This window comes from Lactuca virosa, chromosome 4 (assembly GCF_052849685.1).
Source record: "Lactuca virosa cultivar CGN04683 chromosome 4, Lactuca_virosa_CGN04683_v6, whole genome shotgun sequence".
NCBI lineage: Eukaryota > Viridiplantae > Streptophyta > Magnoliopsida > Asterales > Asteraceae > Lactuca > Lactuca virosa.
Window position 1 is genome coordinate 119,743,297 of NC_136429.1, and position 20,176 is coordinate 119,763,472.

Genomic DNA, 20,176 nt, shown 5'->3' on the forward strand with positions numbered 1-20,176 from the left:
CGTAACCATCTTTCCCTCCAAATCGGATCTGTATATAAAATAATTGATTAACAACTTAAATATTATATTTACAATTTAATAAACTAATTAATTCATGTATTTAGAGTTTAATTCAAAATAGTTATAAAAACTAATACATTCTTACATATTTATACAACACAAAAACTACATATATTCACAAGAAAATTAATACAAAAAATCATACATAAATCATTCATATTTTAACACAAAATTCATTGAAAATTCACATCTTAATACATTCAATTCATAGTTCAGTACACAAAATTCATAGCTTAATGTAATAAATTCACAGTTTAATGCATAAACATTATATATACATACTCATATTCTCATCTTAAAACTTACATTTATATCTTCATATCTATATGCTAGTATTTCTTTTAAAGTTTATTTACATAAATATTCACAGTTTAAATTTTACATATTTTATTCAAAATTAGATAAAATCGTATTTGTGTATAATATTTCTTCAATCTGATATTTCACAAGCAAACAAAAAAAATTATAAAAAATACATAATACTAGTCAATTTACAGCTTAATACAATTAATTCATTGTTTATCAAAAAAAAAGCATAGCTTATATAGGTAATTCACAATTTAAACAGAAAACTTGCATCTTAATGCAGTCAATTCACAGTTTAAAACATAAATATAATAGCTTAATACAGAAACTTCATATCCAATACACAAAAAGTATGTATTCACAGCTATATTATCAATTTAAAACTCTTAATACAGTCAATTCACAGGTTAATGCATAAAATTCAACGCTTAATGCAATCAATGCACAGTTTAATACAAAGAATTCACACCTGATATATGCAATTTATAGTTTAAACATAAAATTTACATCTTAATGCAATCAATTCTTAGTTTAAAACACAAAAACAACAGTTTAATACAACAAATTCATACTTTAATACACAAAACGTATGCATTTACAAATATATTATCAACTCAAAACTCTTAATATAGTCAAAATTCATAGGTTAATGCACAAAATTCACAGCTTAAGGCAATCATTACACAGTTTAATATACAAAATTAACAACAATTAATATAGTCAATTCACAATTTAAACAGAAAATTCACAACTTAATGCATTTAATTCACAGTTAAACACAAATATAACAACTTAATAGACAAAAATCACAGTTTTATACAATAAATTTACAGTTAAATATACAAAAAGTATGCATTCAAATCTTAATAACTTACCAAATTTCATTGAGACATTTCATCAAACACCTTGTGTGCATCTTTTTTCAGAACATCCTTTTGTAAACACCATCACTGGAGACCATATCTGATGTGGTGGTAGAACCACCACCAACCACCATGAAATACACCATACACACGCACATCAGATATCACCTGAAAATGCACAAACATATCAGATTTGATGTCGATTTGTTGGTGTTTCGACCATATATAAAAGAAATAGAGATAGAGACGAGTTAGAGTGGAAGAGGAGGAAGCACATAACAGATCTGGTAAAAATCCAGCAAACATTTCACCGGTGATGGAACAGGTCAGAGCAAAAACAAGTTCAGGAGTTCTGGAACAAAAGGAGTTCAAAATTAGCACCTTTAGGTTACAATGTTGACTGTGATTTGTGATGCTCCGATGGCAACACCAACGGTGGGAGAACAGATCTGATGTAAATCTAACGAAGGAATGATTAAATAGAAAGAAAAACCTTTGTAAAATAACATTAAAATCTCATATCTACATCAGATCTAACCAGATCTAGTGTAAATGAAGATAAAGGTGGTCTCTAGTGGTTGTTTGAAGAATGAAGTAGATCTGGAGGTTATTGGACATCTGGAGGCGACAAAGAGCTTCATGCTCTATCAGATCTGTTATTCTAGTAAATCGGATCAGAGAGTTTTCTCATGGTTCATTAGATCTGAATGTCGGTGGTCTGGAGAAGAAGCACAAATCATAGATCTAAAGGTGTACAAGGTCAGATCTGGTGTTTCGTCGATGATAGTTGGAGTTCGATGGCGATGGTGGTAGCTGGCAGTAATAGTTACATATCTGGTGGTTCTTTGGTGTCGTTTGCAACATCAGTTCACCGGAGAAGTGTTAGAGGACAGGAAGTGGCGATGATGATAATCGTCGGAGATCGTGGATCGTAGACCTGGACCTGAGAAGGTGAAGTCGTTGGATAACTTCAGATCTGAGAGGCTAGGCTAAAGGCGTTTGGTGAGTTTTTTTGGTGGTCTAAAGCCGTAGTTGAGAAGTGGATGGTGGAGGAAGGTTACGACGACGATGGCAGGAGGCTGCCAGTGGTAGTGACGGCGACAATAGGTTGTAGAGTTGGTAGGAGAGTTTGAGAGATTTTCTTGCAAAAGTATTTGAGATGTGTTTTACTTGATCTGAATGGTAGGAGATGCGTTTTTGGAAAAAAAAATCAAAAAGCTTGGAATAGACAAAAAAAGAAAAGTTAAATGTAAATGGTTCTTATGGTTCTTAACTTTTAATGGTTCTTATTTGAACTTTTACCTCTATATATATATATATATATATATATATATATATATATATACCATTATATAAAACATATTGCATATTTCTTAAAATTTAAGAGGTATACCCATTACAACATAACATACAATCTTATTAAGCTTACATCCGTGTACTGATCGTATCTTTACCCTTCTCTTGATGTTGAAAACACTAAACCCTAGCCTCCTCTACACATAATTAAGAGTCGTCAAATGCATATCTCTTTTGTTTCTCTCCTCACCCTCCTCAATTTTCAGCAGCCCTCCGATACCACCATCCTCCTAACGTCGCCGCTACAACCTAGAATAGGTCACCGATCATCCCTCTCTACCTCTGTTTCTCTTCTCAAAACCATAACCACACCTGTTTCTCTGCTCAACAAAACGGTAATGAAACCCTAATATAGTCACCGCCATCGCACGACTTATTGGTCGCCGACTTGCCGCTACAACCTAGAATAAGTCACCACTCATCCCTCTCTACCTCTGTTTCTCTTCCCAAAACCACAACCACACCTATTTATCTGCTCAACAAAACGGTAATGAAACCATAATATAGCCACCGCCATCGCACGACTTATTGGTCGCCGACTTTTTCTTCTTCTTCTTCTCTCCCTCTCTGGTCTAAACCACCATCTTCATCTGATCAATAAGAAAAAAACAATGTGCAGATGGTGTTTTCAGAGCAAGACGACCTCAAATTTTGCTTCACCTTCGCCCCTTCATCAAAGATTATCTCATTTATATCATTGTAAGTTTGCTATTTCATTTTTCTCAAGCTAAGTTTACTTTGTTCATTCATATATTCAGTTTCTATTTTAATACTTTCTTGTTTCTTATTCTTTAATATTTATGTTCATTTTTCGTTTTCTGTTACAGGCTCTTCTCCCATTATTAGAAGGGTATTTGATTTTTTTTTAATCCTAAACCCACCAAAGTCACATATGTTTACATGTATGTTTGTATATTTCCTTCATTTTGTATTCAAAATTTAGGCACTTGAAAAGTTTTATCACATTTTTTATTTACAGGGAAATGATTTTTTCAAGAAAAATAGAAGTGATTCATGTTGGGAATGAAGCTGAAGTATAAAGATTCGGGTTTGTTGCAGGGAGAAACTGAGCTTATCTCACCGTTCCAAAGGTGGGAATGATGTTGGAATGTGAGTTTTCGTTCAAATAGGTACACTTGTTCTAATTGCTTCTTGTTGTTGTTTCTGCCTCCAAATACAGGTCATTTCCACCAAGGGGAACGGTTTTTGTCATTGTTTTTCTTCTTGATGCAGCTTATCCAACATAACAAAGTGATCCACCAAGTAATGATGAATGCTTAGCTGAGCCTATAAAGCCAACTTTTCACTCTTTCTACAAACTTAACAGCTTAAGACACGATTGCAGAGTACTCATGGTGGGTTTTCAGTGCTCTGAAAGCATGCAAATGATGAGTGCCTTCCTCCATTGGTAAATTTTTTGTTCTTATGTTCTCTAACCTCTACCCCTGTATTTACTTTTTTTTCATGCTCTAACTCACTAAAATCTTATATGTACAGGACATGACACAAGCAAATCCTACTCGTGACTTAGTAGCAACAGATCTTCATGGCACTGAGTGGCGATTAAATCATATCTTTAAAGGTCAACCATGAAAGCATCTGCTTACGCAAGCAAAAGGTTTTGGTGAAGTAGGTGGAGGTGGTGATTTAAAGGGATGGTATTTCCCTTGAATATTTAGTTGATTGGCCCTTGCAATTGTTCTTCACACAAGTTATTCGTTTTTGAATATATATATATATATTCACTAAATTTCATATTCATGGCTGAGTAACATGAGCTTAAATTAAAACTTGTATTATTAGGTTAGATTACAGAAAATACCATTCTGTTTTGTGAAAATTTGCGGTTTAACAGAAAATTCCATTATACTTTGGTATTATCGTCAAAGAATTACAACTAGGTTGCTATTATGCATTAAAAAACACAAACATGTATGTATCATGGGTAACAAACATGGAAAATTTAGAATAAAAGTCCAATTATAGCTATTGTACAAAATTAAAACATAGTACATTCTATGTTATCTTATAGCCACGTGGCACTTAAATGTAGCTCCATAAATATATATTCCAGCTCATATATTTGGCTCTTATCTATTGACTTTTATAGATAGAGAAACAAACCATGAGGATGTTGAAAATAGCATCTTTATTATAAGTTATATTGATATAACAACATACTTTCTATTATTTCAAAAAATAGCAATGCAGTTTACAAACTTTTCTAGAGGGTTTTTTGGAAATTTCATTGCTGCCGATTTGAGGGTATTTTTTCAAATTTTTGTGAGGGTATTATTGAGAGCGCATGGACCATTTATGTAGTTTATACTTTTATGATACATCAATGTACTTTGTTATATTTTTTAATTTTGTGAATATATAGCATCTTACTTTCATTTATGTTCTTGATTTATTCTAATTATTGGATTTATTTTCTTAAAATGATATTGAATTATGGAAATGATGATTTTACAGATATAAGGATATTCTTTAAATCGATTGGTATGGATCTCAATGGTTGCAGTTTCCTTACTCCAGGTTTGCTCAATTTTAAAATTTTCTTTTCTTTTTTGGAATTTGATTATAAAAATGAAATTGTCAGGGTATTTTGGAAATTTCATGCTAGCAGATTTAGGTAAGTTCCAAACAATATTTGTGTATATGCGTGCATCTGTGTGTTTTTGGGTTTTAAACCAATAAGAAATGTGATATTTATAAAGTATTTTTTTTAATCTTTTGTTGATTCCTGATTTGTTCTTAGGGCTTTTGGCATTTTTAAATTTTTTTTCATTAACTCCTTATGTCTTCAATTAATATTCAGAGTGATTTCATTATATCATTGATTTCATTCATGTTTGATCTTCTGCAATGATCACAAATCAAAAAGTTTGTACCCTTATCTAGAAGTTTGTACACTATGTTTTGTAAATTATTCTTATTGTTATCAATTATATTAATTTTTGGTTAATTTAATTTTTCTACTATGTTTTGTAAATTATTCTTATTGTTATCAATTATATTAATTTTTGGTTAATTTAATTTTTCTACAAGATCGAGTTTAACAATAATAGATGGTAAGAAGACACATTTGATTATGCAATAAGATGAAAATATACTTTTATATTCCATTCCAGGAAGTGTTTGGTTGTTGAATGAACGAAAACTTTCAAAATCCATGTTTGATGGTTCACCATTCCTAAAGGGTTTAGATTTTAATATTTATGGTGCAGAGCATTATATCATGCATATGCATAAGAGCACAAAAGAAATTGTTTTTTTTTTCTTTTTTTCCTGTAGCCAACCCAAAAAACTGAAATATGTGTTTTCTATAACTGGCGGTTTAATATAGGTTTTTTAAAAAAATGAAACCATCTTTTTCCTGTTTTAAAAAAAAAAACGATTTCTTTAACCGGAAAAACATATTTTTTTGACCTAATTTCACTTATTAAAAAACCAAATTGATTATAACCGAATCCAGTTATACTATAACAGTTTTTTTTTTTAAGTTTGGTTTTTCAGAATAACCGAACATGTGTAAAATCAGTATTTATGCAACTCTAGGATGCAATACAAAAAGCATATAAACTTAGTTGCCATTTCTTGCATTTTTTCCAAACTTTTAGAATATAAAGTGTCCCCGAAAAAGAAAATAATCAAACAAAAAAAAAGGAAAACAATTTCCCGAAATGATAACATCATCGCCACCGTATTCTTCGTTCGACTCCATCTCACATTAAATAAATTTTCTGTCATATTTCAAATAAACATTGTCGATAAAAAAAATTGGCGAAACAAACTATTCGTCACCTGCTGTTTTACACGATTAATAAAGACAGTGAAGTCTATACATCAAATGAGGCGTATAAATAAGTGTTGGACAATTAATAATGCACAATAAATCATTTGTTCATGTAAATTTGTAAATAATCCTAACTTTTCATTTTTAATTCTTATTGATTTCGAATTTGTTAACATGACTCTTATTGATAATTGATTATATGTAGTAATCTATTTGTGCAAGAATAGTAATCACCTCCAACAACTAATTGGTGAAACAAATTATTTTCACATGTCGCTTAGCGCGGGTAAACGGCTAGTATATATATATATATATATATATATATATATATATATATATATATATACACACACACACACACACATAGGGGATGGTTCACTTGAGATTTAAAAAAAAATAGAGAACTTGATATTCAACCTCAACCACATTTTTCGTTTGCCACTCTAACGCTCCAGCGTACCGGAACCACCGGGGTATGCCTAATCATAAATGATTATATGAAAGAGATGTATAATCATATATAATTATACATGTTTATACGTCTATGCCTAATCATAAATGATTATACATATATGTATGTTCACAGATTTAGTAATCTTATATGATTATAACTGTTTGTGGCAGAATATGTGGTGGTAGCAGAGGTGGCGGTGGTATAACTGACAGAGGTGGCAGTGGTGGGGTTGGCTGGTGACAAAGGTAGTGATAGTGGTGGTGGCGGTGACAGTTGTGGTGGAGGGGAAGGTGGCGGATGTGAAAGGAACGGGTAGCACTACATAATCATTTATAATTACAAGTGACCTACCATACCTGTAAGTCGGAGGTTAGAGCCGCAGATGTGAATTATGTGGCTGAGGTTGAATCTCAAGATCTCTATTTTATTTTGAATCTCAACGGAACACACAGACACACACACACACACATATATATATATATATATATATATATATATACATACACACACACACACACACACATATATATATATATATATATATATATATATATATATACATACACACACACACACACATATATATATATATATATATATATATATATATATATATATATATATATATATATATATATATATATATATATATATATAGAGAGAGAGAGAGAGATAGGTTCAGATGTTTAAAGTAAGTATTGTGTTATTGTATACATAAATGTGGGCTAATCAAAATTAAATAATTAAATAAATAAATAAGGGTAATTTAGTCATTTGTTTAATAACTTCCAAAAATAATCCCTATAATCATGGTATCTCTCCAGTTTAAATATCCTTCCCCTCTTTATCTAAAAACCGATTCTTAAAACCCTAAATTGAACAAATCGACACCCCCACCCTTGTCCCTCCAGCTGGCATTACCCATTTATTCCAGTCTGCATCAAGTTTCGATTCCGACTCGGAGTCGGACGACGAAGCTCAAGCTGCTCTCGAATTACAAACCCTAGAAACGGAGCTCTCGACAAGGAGCAGCGGCGCATGTGAGGTTTTCGGAGGTGTTTGCTTGACCGGAGAATGTGTGGGATGCGATGGGGGGCTGCTCCGGTAATCTCCTTGCTCCCCTTTTCTTTCTGATTTAACAGCCAACAACGAAGGAAAATGGAAGCAGGCAGAAAACGATCTAAGGGGAGTTTTTTGTTTGTTTGATTCTTTTAATAGGGAAAGATAGAAGGAAAAGGGAGAGGTTGTTGGTCTCTTGATGTTCTTGGCAGAAATCAAAGAAGAAGAAGAAGAAGAAGAAGAAGAAGAAGAGAAAGGAGCTGCTGATCTCTTCTGTTTGCACTAGAAAACATCCACTTCGGTGGTGTGTTCTTGACTGAAAACGAAGAAGAGAAGGAATGCAGGGGTGATTTTTCTTTTGTATTAAATATTGATTGTGAATCGATGCAGAAAAGAATAGAGAATGGAAGAGTGTTTATGTAGATGATTCAATGGATGATATTGGTAAGATTCCAAATCTATTGGAATGGAATCACAAATTCCAATTCTGTTGGAATGGAAAGACGAATTCCAATTCTGTTGGAATCACAGAAGTTGATGCTTGAAGAACAGACCACAAAATTGAAATGGACCACATTATTCTTTTAGAATGTAGTAGTCGTTGTTAGATTTTGATGTTTTCTTTCCCGTTTTGATTGTTTTTTAGTTTTATTCCTTAACAATAAATGTAATTCTTAACAATTGTTACCCCTATTCTATAAGAAATAATGTATTTTTTGTTTTTATTCTTCAATTGATTGTTCAAGGATTTGTTATTCTACAAGAAGTTTTTAAATTCATGATAAGGAAATAGGTTCAAGAATATTTTTATTATTTATGGTTCAGGAATATTTTTATTTTTGAATATACTCATAAACATATTCTGTCAGAATGTCCGAATTAAAAAAATTATAATACGTAAAATCGGATTTTTAAAATTAATAGAATCTATGATCCCTTAAAAAAATGCAATTTTCCTTTATTAAATATATATTAATTGACTAAATTACCCTTGTAATTAATTAAGATGATATTTTCAATTATATTTAATTCAATAATATATATTAATCACTTTCTTAAAATAAGTAAATTTGATTGGCCCACATTTATGCATACAATAACACAATAATTACTTTGAATAGAATAACCTAGGCATATATATATATATATATATATATATATATATATATATATATATATATATATATATATATATATATATATATATATATATATAGGATTACGTTCATATGAAACTATTATATTTTAGGAGACATTAGGACACAACCCTAGCCATTAATTTTGGAGATAAAAAAATTGTTTTAAAATGCAAAATAAATAAAAAATTTTGGTTTTTTTTTAAATATTATTTCGTCATTTATATTATCCAAAAAAATTAAAATAAAAATTAAAAATAAGTGAAAATAAAAAGTAAAAAAAATTACCATTTTTTCAAAATATACATGAAATATTTCAATAGAATATTATACTGTCAATATTCAAATCGAATTTTTAGAATGTTAGAATATTCTAATAAAATATTAAACATTAAATATTCAAGAAATTCTAACGTAATATTAGAATATTCTAACAAATCTAACAATTGTAGTTGAATAATAAAATATTTGAATATTCTAACGTTCTAAAAATTCGATTTGATTATTTGCAGTGTAAATATTCTATTAGAATATTCCACGTATATTTCAAAAAAACGGTAATTTATTATTTATTTATTTATTTATTTTTTTGGATAAATTAAATAACAAAAGATATTAAAATAAAAGAATTTTCGGAAATTTCCTTTTATTTTGCATTTTACAATTTCTTTTTTATTTTTTTAATCTCCAATATGAGTGGCTAGGATCGTGTCCAATGTCTCAGAAAATTAGCATGGTCTCAAATAAATTTCTACATATATATATATATATATATATATATATATATATATATATATATATATATATATATATAAGTTCAAATAGGATGAAAAGTATTTTATGATATTTAGATCACTTTTTCAACTCTCATTTTAGAACTTATTTTATATTGAAAAAATATCTAAAAATATATAAATTCTTCATTTTTCAACCTCTTTTTACATAGGTATTTGAAAAAAAACTACGAAAAATGTGCACATATTCACATTTTTCTTAAACAAACTCATTATTTTGATTTTTTTTTCAACGAATCACCTTTAATATTAACATCTTAGAAAATGAAGACATTTTGAAAAAAAAATATATTTTAGAAAAACTTAAAAAAATGTACACATATGCACAAACTCAAATTTGCATGATTTTTCAACATTGATTTCAGAGCTTATATTATATCGATAAAAATAACTAAAAATATGTAAATTCATCATTTATTAACCTCTTTTCCTATTGATATTTGGAAAAAAATTATGTAAAATGTGCACCATATGCATATATACATAAAATGAAAAAATGCATATATGCACATTAATACACAGAAGAAAATGATCTTAATAAATTATGACACTGTTATAGAAAGTGATTTTTTGAAAAAAAAAATTCAAAACAAACGTTTTTCTACTTATGTGCACACATGGTGCACATTTTATGTTATATGCAAAAAAAAAATTGAATATAAATGTGGGTAGAGGTTAAAAAATGTTGAATTAGCATATTTTAATTTATTTTTTTCGATAGAAAATAAACTCTAAAAAAACGTTGTTACAAATAATATGCATGTGATGCATATGTTACATATTTTTTTCGAATGTCAATATAGAAAGATATTAAAAAATGATGAATTTACATATTTTATTTATTTTTTTCAATATAGATAAGCTCTAAAATAAAGGTTAAAAAATGATCCTACAATACTAAAAAGGTTAGCGATCCTAATGGATCCAATTTTTTTTTTTCTCTCTCTCTCTCTCTCTCTATATATATATATATATATATATATATATATATATATATATATATATATATATATATATATATATATATATATATATATAGCAGATTCGGGTTAGTCAATTTAGAGAAAAAATAAGCGTCAAAAATGAATTTTTGATAGTTAAAGTATATGTCACAAGGGTTCGTACATATAAAGAACGCCGAAATCCGAGTTATAACGAAGAAGTTATGACTCGTCGAAGTTTTACGGCAAAACCGGCATGACATCGGGAATCGTAAAAAGTGAATTTTTGATAAATTACTTTTTAACCTTAGAGATCTAAATGAAAGTTGTAGTATACGCTAAACCGAGAGCGTGCATAAAAAGAACGTCAAAATCTGACTTCATATGAGGAAGTTATGATTTTTCTAAGATTTAGCATAACAGTGCACTGCTCGGAATTCGAATTTTAGATCGATCAAATTTTAGCCGACACAAACTAAATGAGAATTAAAGATCTCATTAATAGCAGTTCAACGATAAAAGACAGTAGAAAACGGAGTCTGTATGTAGAAGTTATGAATTCTACACGGTCGTTAACAGTGAAATCTTCTCATATTGTTAAATTTAAAATCGGTTGAGAATTAACCGATGGAGTCAAAAGGAGAGTTGTATATATTGTCGATACCTACGCGTAGATATAAAGAACGTCGAAAACGGAGCTCGTATGCAAAAGTTACGGAATTTAGAAGTCGGAAGGGTGCTGCTGCCAAGTGGGTGACGTGGCGCGATCTGAGCCATTGCTTTCTCCCCACACCTTGCCACCAGATGGAGACATGTGGCACCAACTCGACGAGTTGGAGGCCAAAACTCGACGAGTTTGACCCAATTCCAGCCTCTAAATACCATGCGAGAGTGCCTTCATTTTTCACACCAAAACCCTTTCACTTCTCTCTTTAACTTCTCTTTAAGCCTCCCAAAACCCTCCCAAAGCCCTAGTAACCTCAAGGTGCTATAGGAAAAACCACGGAGCGCTAGAAGGCTCCGAGAAGAAGAGATTTTTGGCTCGGAAACTCTGCCCCCGTAGAGCCCGGTTCTTAGCCAAACCTCTCGGTAAGTGAGTTATGCTTACCCTACTTCAAGTATAGCTTATGTTTAAGTTCAATATCGTTATTATGAACTTATAAACAATAAATATACTATAAAATATAATATACAAAGTGTTATTATAATATCTTTTAACTACTCGTGGTACGGGGAATCTGATTTGAAGGGCCGCATAGGGTTGTTGGATTTCAGAAGTGCTATAATGTCAAAATGGTCCTACCCTCCGGTGTTTCATGTCTGGCCCATGTCTGTACATAGTGGTTGAAAAATATTGTTTTAACACTTATAAAACAATATCGCTCGTAAATAGTTGCGATAAATATTAGACTAAAATCTAGCGGTAATGATACTAGGTTTCGTCGAAGGAAACTAGAATTTTTAGAAGCGAAACGTTGTCCGAGTTTGGAATCATCACTTTAACAAGTGAGTGAATAGTCCATTTCATGAACAAGATATTAATACAAGTATTTATTAAAGTATTAAATATATTGTTTGTGTGTGAAATATTTGATATTTCCTGAAAAACGTGTTAAGAGCATATCTGATAATATATGACGTGTAACATCCCAAAATTCATGACCAAAATTTTCATTTTTAGTATAACTAAAACACATTTATAACTTGGTTCACACATTGAAAAGAATTTCAAATAAAACATTTATTAGAGTTCATTCCCAGAAATCACATATTGCGGAAAACATAGGTGTATGCGTTGTGATCGTCCCGAGCTCCTTTATTTGAAAACTGGAGATACCTGAAACCAAAACTGAAAACCGAGCTCCTTTATTGGCAACTATGGACTTAGTGCCTAACAGATAACATCGACAACTATGGACTTAGTGCCTGTTATATAAACCCTGGCAGCGATGGACTTCGTGCCTATTCCTTAGGACAATCCTTAGGAATAAATATTGAAGAATACATGATTCTTAGGGAAGATACTTAAGAAGAAAGAAGATAATGGGGATGGATAATTGGGTTAATTATTTGATGATGAAACATAATAACTTTATTATTGTGGGTTGAAAAGCCTATGTACTCACTAGGTTTCCCAACGTGACCCACTCAGTTTATTTATATCATAGGTATCGATACGAAGACACATTGCACTGAGAAATTAAAGGAGATGTAAATCATTAGTGTAAATGAATGTAAGGTTTGTTTATGCTTATGTTTCTGTATTGACAATGACATCCCAAAGTTTTAATATAAAAAAAAATACATTTCTTCGTAAATGCTTTGATAATATTATTATCATGTTTTTCTGGGAACAAATTCCGCAATACTACTTTTTAAAATGGATACTCTGATTTTTAAATAAGCATAAATAAAATTTTTAAAATGACCGTGAATTTGGGGATGTCATAGATTTCGTTTCTCTCTCTCTCTCTCCCTCTCTCTCTCTCTCTCTCCCTCTCTTTTTTTCTCTCTCTCTCTCTCTGTGTGTGTGTGTGTATGTATATATATATATATATATATATATATATATAACATTTTAAGTATGGACTTACTTATGGTTTCTCTCTCTACAAAACATTTTTAGTATGAAATTACTTACAAATAATATATGTTTTGGTTTTAAAGGTATCTCTAAAAGGTTCCATACAAAACATTTAACAAATATGGTTTACTTACAAGTATAGTACTTTTGGGTCATTTTAAAAGTATCATTACTACATTATCAGACAACTTGTAACTCTCACCAACCTTGCGTTGACCCTCAAAACTATATGTATTCTCAAGAAATCACTAAACAAACATTTCAGACGAAGGAATATTTATGGATTTCAGGTGACCTAGTTTTCTTTAGTTTTTGTTATATATGCTTACCTGCTTAATGCAATTCATGTACCCTATTATTTTATGTAACAACTTTGTATTTAAACTTCAAGATGGAATACAACTATTGTTTTATTTATCGTTGTACTTGTGCTATATATTCAATTTGCTGAGATCAATGAACTAAGTCCCGCAGCTCGACATGTTTTGCCACCTGGGACAGGGTGAGACAATCTCGGAGTAGTCCCGACCATTCAAGAGCAAATGGAACTATTCTGCGATAACGAATGTGCGGCTGCTTTGACTAACGAACTAAATGATCATGGGAGATCCAAGCATATCGACAAAAAGTACCACTACATCATACATAGGGTTGAAGAGGGGCATCTCCTGGTGAAACGATTATCATCAGAACACAATACTTCATATCCTTTGACGAAGTCCCTAAGAAGGGTTAAGCACAACCAGCATGCTGGGAGCATTGGCTTGAGAGATGATATTAGTAGTAGTAGTTAGTTGATATTTTGAAACTCGTAACAAATTAAATGTAATTGATGTTGGTGAATGAATAATATAGAACTATTTATGAGTATCGTACTGCCGTCTTCAATTATTTATTCGTGTGTTTCACTTTGCGTATTTTACTTCCTGAATGATTAGATTATTCAAATTCCACTATCGCTCATACCTTTAGAAGTAAGTAATGAATTAAGACAGCCACGAATTGAATTGTAGACTGTCTATAGAGATTAGACATTGCAATAGGATTGCTACAATGTTAATGAGTACTTAGAAAATGGAGAATTTAAAGTATTGGGTAAACTCACGCTTAGAGATTACTTCATGGATTTCATCACGAGTAATTCTAAGACGATAATATCTTTTATTCTTCAAACGGAGATATATAAAGTTGTAATTTACGAATCAGTTATGCATTGGTATTGTAAAAACGCATCAGTAACATGATGTTATAAAACATAGTGTCTTGTATGATTTGGTGAGTAAAGGATACAGTTATATAGTCAAAGTTTGTTCATTCCTTTTGCCCTAATGGGAAAAGAGATATGTTTTGGGCCCCTCGGTGATTTGGTTTTGACATTATAGTGTTGGGCCTAGCCAGGACTGAACTGATGTGTTAAATTAGTAGCCTAATGACATTATCACAAATCAGGAAACCGGGAAACAAAATTTTGGACAGTGAGATTGATTATAATCCATGTCTCGTGTCCATACTATATCTTGAAGAACGAATGAATATTTGATCACTTACCTTAGGGCCAGTTTTTGATTTGAATCAGAGTTCGATAGTAGCTTAGGAAGCACATTTTGTTGTTTAGTTCAAGGTTATATTTGCAATTATACTTATCCAAGTGGGAGACAGTTAGATTAAGGTGTCTAAGCTCATAACTAAATTTGTATGACTTGTAATTAGAAACAAAATCCTTTTTGGGTTGCCCTCATAAGTAGTAACATAATAGAATTACATTTAGAGAGAGATGTTGATTTATTGATTTATTATATGATTAATAAATTTTAATAAGTGATTTGTTAATATATTATATGATTAATATATTAATTTGAAATAGTAATAATTAATTAAAAATTAATTTGTATTTAATTATAGGTTAACTAAAGGTTCAAGGACTGAACTGTAATTGTTCAATAGTCAAACAATAAGGAGTTCTAGAACCTTCCATGAGGGTGTGCGGTTTTGGGAGATGCCAAAGGCATCTAGAATTAATATTCATTCTAAAGATAAGGAAACTGGATAACCACTCGAATTTAAAATAGTATTATTTTATTCAGGATTAGGGTTTCAAGGGTTATCCTATCAAGTATAAATAGGACCCCTTGGGTACGTTATTTTCATCCATGCGCTTTACTAGAAGGATAGCTGAAAATTCTACTCCTCTATCCTCTTGTGTTCTTGTTGCTAGGGTTTGGCTACAAACCATTAGAGACACTAAACGTTTGGTGCTAGCTTCTCAAGTCTACAAGGAAGGATTCCACTAACTTGTTTTCCATAACAAATTTAAGGTATGGGACCCTAATTTCTAGTTTTCAAAATTACTAGGGTTTATGCTAGATTTTGTTATTCAAAGTATGTTGCCTTAATGTGAAAGACATAGATCCTTTTAGGTTACACGTGTCCTTTCTTAATTGTTAAGTGATTTTCCGCATTGATCCTTTTGTTGTGACCTAATAAAACCATCAATTTGTTCCTTCTTTGCTAACAAGAGATGTGATACATGTGGGCCCATAATGATTTGGTGTTGATATCTAAGTGTATGGTCGAGCCTTGACTAAATTGATGTTTTTAATTAAGTCATCTGATGTGGTCATCACAAATCCTTATCGGGAAACATAAACTTGAACACTGAGATTGACCATTTTCCATGTATCGGGTTCATACAGATATATTGTGGAACAAAGGATCATTTGATCTCTTATCTAAGGGTTGTCTCTTATTTTAATCAGAGTTCGGCAGTTGCATTGGATGAAACACTCTTTATTGGTTATTTAAAAATATTAGACCGCATATAGTTGATGACTCATCCAAGTGGGAGACTGTTGGAAATAGCGACCAAGATCATACCTATTTGTAATATTTATAATAATAACAAGGTCATTTTGGGTTACAGTTAAGACAAATTGAGCAATTAAATGACAAAAATGAAATTATGAAAAATTAGTTTATTAATTTGTCATCTTATGATAAATTAATTAGAAGATAATTTTAGTGGTCGTATTAGTCAATACCTAAATTGTCCACAAATATAATAGATATACAAAATTGGATTACCATTTCCCACCTTGCAAAAGGGTATAACAAAGACTACACAATTGGAATACCATTTCCCACCTTGCAAAACATAACATAAATACTTTCAAAACATGGATGTCATTTCATAAGAACACTAATGCTTACATTACCAATCACATTGCAATAGTACACTGTCTGTATTACATTTTGATGACAATAACTACAACCAACAATGCAATACATATTAACAACCCTACAACTATCTTAAACAGACCCATTAACTGGATTTTTTTGCTCAAAATGGTACCGACGTGAAGAGTCCTACAAATTAAAACAAGGAAGAATGTGTAATAACAATGTGTAATCACAACCCCAATAACCTAGTAACAGATTTCATTTCAATTTCATATCAAATTGCAATTCACTTTAAAATTGGGACATTCCCAAAAAAATTTACCGGAGTTGTCTGGACTTGTTGACACTAATATTAAGCAGACATCACCACAATAGCATTTAACAATCGTTTTGAATTTGGTGCGTGAAGCTACTTAGTTGGTAGACGAACATGACATCGTGAAGAGTTCGTTTGTGTAAATGAGTATGAGGACCGAACAACGAGGGTTTTTTTATAGTACCATGGTCTAACCGGTGGGAATGGTATCGTATGATTGGTTCTGCTAAATGGCTAATGTGACAAAAAGAGTCCATAAGTTAGGCATTACCAAACCTAAATCGTCTTAAGGACAAAACCGGACAAAAAAAATAATAATAACTAAGAGCTTTTATATCAATAACCCAATATAGAAGTAATACCTGCTGAATTGAATGAAAATAATTAAAAATATAATTTTATAACGGTCTGTAAAATATTTCCTTTCGGAAAGAAGTTATCACTTAAGAAAACAATCGCAATTTGAATTAATCTAATCAATTTATTGTAAATAAAATAAATAAACAAAAAGTATTCATACTTTTAATAATTGAAGCAATAATATGAACTAATGGGTGATTACAGTCAATATTTTATTAGTATTTCATAATTAAAGACTTCTGTTTAATTTAGAAATAGAATATAATGGACCCACCATCCATGTGCAAAATATAAAACATGACAGCTCCATGAAAACCTAAAATAAATTAAAAAATTCTATCTCATATCGTCATCAATGATATGTTCGCATCATGTAACAATATCTTGATTTTAGGTTGAACTTTTTTATCTCGTAATAATTACTTAGATGTATATAAATATATTTATACGCAATCCTTAGGTTTGAACCATGGTTATTTATTAAGATACCGATAAATGATTTTGAGATCTAACGATCTTAAGATCCTATAAATAAAAAAAATTTATAATTATATTGAGAAAAAAATTTTATAAAATAATTATTAACTAATAAACCAAGGAACCAATCTAATGAATCGGAATTTAAAACGGTTGTAGATTTTTATAATTGACGCACATGTATCGGATTATAACAAAATTCATTTTTTATTTTTTTAGTTTATTTTTTTTTGGTCATATTTTTTATCGAGAAAAAAAATCTGAATATATCATTGTTCATTATTTTTCGTCTTTTTCCATAGAGATCCATATTGATATATAAAAAACGAATTATTTTTTACAAAAAAATCCACTTTATTTTCTTTGTTTTTGAAAAGTTAAGATCTATTTTTTATCGAAAAAAATTAATAAATATATCAAAGTTCATATTTTTTGGTACTCTTTAAATATAGATTTATACTGATATTTAAAAAAAATTGAAATTTTAGTTCAGATTCACATTATTGATATATAAAAAACGATTTTTTTTTTCAAAAAAATCAACTTCGTTTTCTTTGTTTTTTGAAAAGTTAAAATCTATTTTTATTGAAAAAAAATTAATAAATATATCAAAATTCATATTTTTTGGTATTCTTTAAACATAGATTTATATTGGTGTTTAAAAACAAATCGAAATTTCAGTTCAGATTCACATTGTGAATCTGCTCAGATTCATAGTGTGAATAATAGTAAGTCTGATTCACATTGTGAGTTCTGAAAACTAGATTACATAAAGTTCAGATTCATAATGTGAATAAATCAATTTGTTGATTTTATAAAACTAATTTATGAGTAATCAAAACGTTAAAATATTATAAAACTACATGGAAATATATTTCGATTCATATGTAAATTTCACTTAATTTGTGAATGATCGAAGAGTTGAAATAATAAGTTAGATTCAAATTCTTAATGTTAAAATTGAAATATTTATAGTTTAGATTTACAGTGTAAATCTGAACTGATCGATTTTTATTTATTTATTTTTTAAATCGATGTTGATGTTTATTAATAGATGACAAAAATTGAGATTTTTGGTATAATTAGTTTTTTTTATAATAAAATTAACTTAAATATTGAAAAAAAACAACAAAACGAAGTGGGTTCTTTTCGAAAAAAATTTGTTTTTTATTTATCAACATGTTTCTCTATGGAAAGGGGACGGAAAATCGTGAACAACGGTATATTTAATTTTTTTTTTCTATAAAAAAATTTGGCTTAAAAAAGTTTAAGCGAAAAAAAGAGGTGCGTTTTGGTAAAGATTTAGGTTTATGATATAATCTAGTGTATATGCGTCCAATATACAAACGTACATCCATTCCGTTGGTCTTTGATCATTATGATTTTCGAAGCTCATGATTGGTTCCTTGTTCCTTGTTAATAATGGTTTTCTATTGAACCTCACCCTAATTACATTATAATCTATTTGAAGCAAGATCTTAGGATGCCAACTGGATTTTAAGATTATATCCCGATATGGAGTTATTTTTTTAGTATTTTATTATATAGTAGAGCCTCATAACTTCATTCATTCTACTTGAAATCGAGCATCATAGATGATAAGAAGTCCCACACAACATCATCATTTCATCAACAACTCAAATTAATCAAATCATCATGACACTCTTGTTAGTCCCTTTGTTATCTTATTTCTTTAGATGTAAATGATCACGAGGATCAAAATGATCTTGTTTCTTTTTATGTTTGAGATGTTTTCTTCCTAGTTTTTTATGTTTACAGCTACAAGAATTATAGTCTGTGCAATTGTGACTAAGAATTCAAAATTAAGGTCATTATTGATGCTTTAATCAACATCAAGTTCCAATGGTACTGTACAAATAAGACCTTACAAGGAAAACTAGAGAAATGTTCATTTTGGTATGATCTTTCGATCGTGATCATGTAAAGCCAAAAAACGATCTTAGGTAAGATCATGATTTTCAAAACCTTGGTTTTAACTATCCTGAAAATCAATAAAAAAATATTATCACTGAATGGGTATAACTACACATCAAAGTTCGAATTACTATTATATATATGATGATAAATAGAAGTATCTAAAAGAATAAAACACAACAAAATTTAGAGGTACCTCACGCTAGCCTTACTTTGTTGAGGCTTTGAGTCGAAGCTCGTAAAACTAACTGTGCCCTTCTATTTGACTTTCTAGTGATTCGACCTCCTTCTCTTCGTACATCCATCCCTGGCAGCTAGAACATGAATGGTTGGGTTGGGTTGGTTGGCTTATTCTTGACCTTGTCAGACGAAGCGACCTTAAGCATGTCATGTAGCTCCGAAGTGAACCTTTCCAAATTTTCATATTAAATTTCACGACAAAGTTACTATATGAAGTTGGAAGTGATTTCAAAGTTATATTTATTTCCAATTCCTACATAATCCGAAAATCGATCTAGCTGATCAAGGTAGGCTTTCATCTCAAACACATACACATTGA

At 30.2% G+C, this 20,176-nt stretch overlaps 1 long non-coding RNA gene across 4 annotated transcripts; it reads left to right on the forward strand.

Moving 5' to 3' along the window:
• The first annotated feature begins 2,726 nt into the window (after positions 1 to 2,726).
• LOC145168443 (uncharacterized) lies at positions 2,727 to 5,341 on the forward strand. 4 transcript variants are annotated; one of them, XR_013741877.1, is made up of 7 exons: positions 2,727 to 3,284; positions 3,413 to 3,487; positions 3,565 to 3,676; positions 3,766 to 3,993; positions 4,083 to 4,243; positions 5,061 to 5,123; positions 5,188 to 5,341. It is a non-coding gene; the product is annotated as an uncharacterized LOC145168443 (long non-coding RNA). The 4 variants fall into 4 exon arrangements; XR_013741875.1 differs by having other exon boundaries at positions 2,727 to 3,072; positions 3,205 to 3,284; positions 4,083 to 5,123; XR_013741874.1 differs by having other exon boundaries at positions 4,083 to 5,123.
• Positions 5,342 to 20,176: the final 14,835 nt, after the last annotated feature.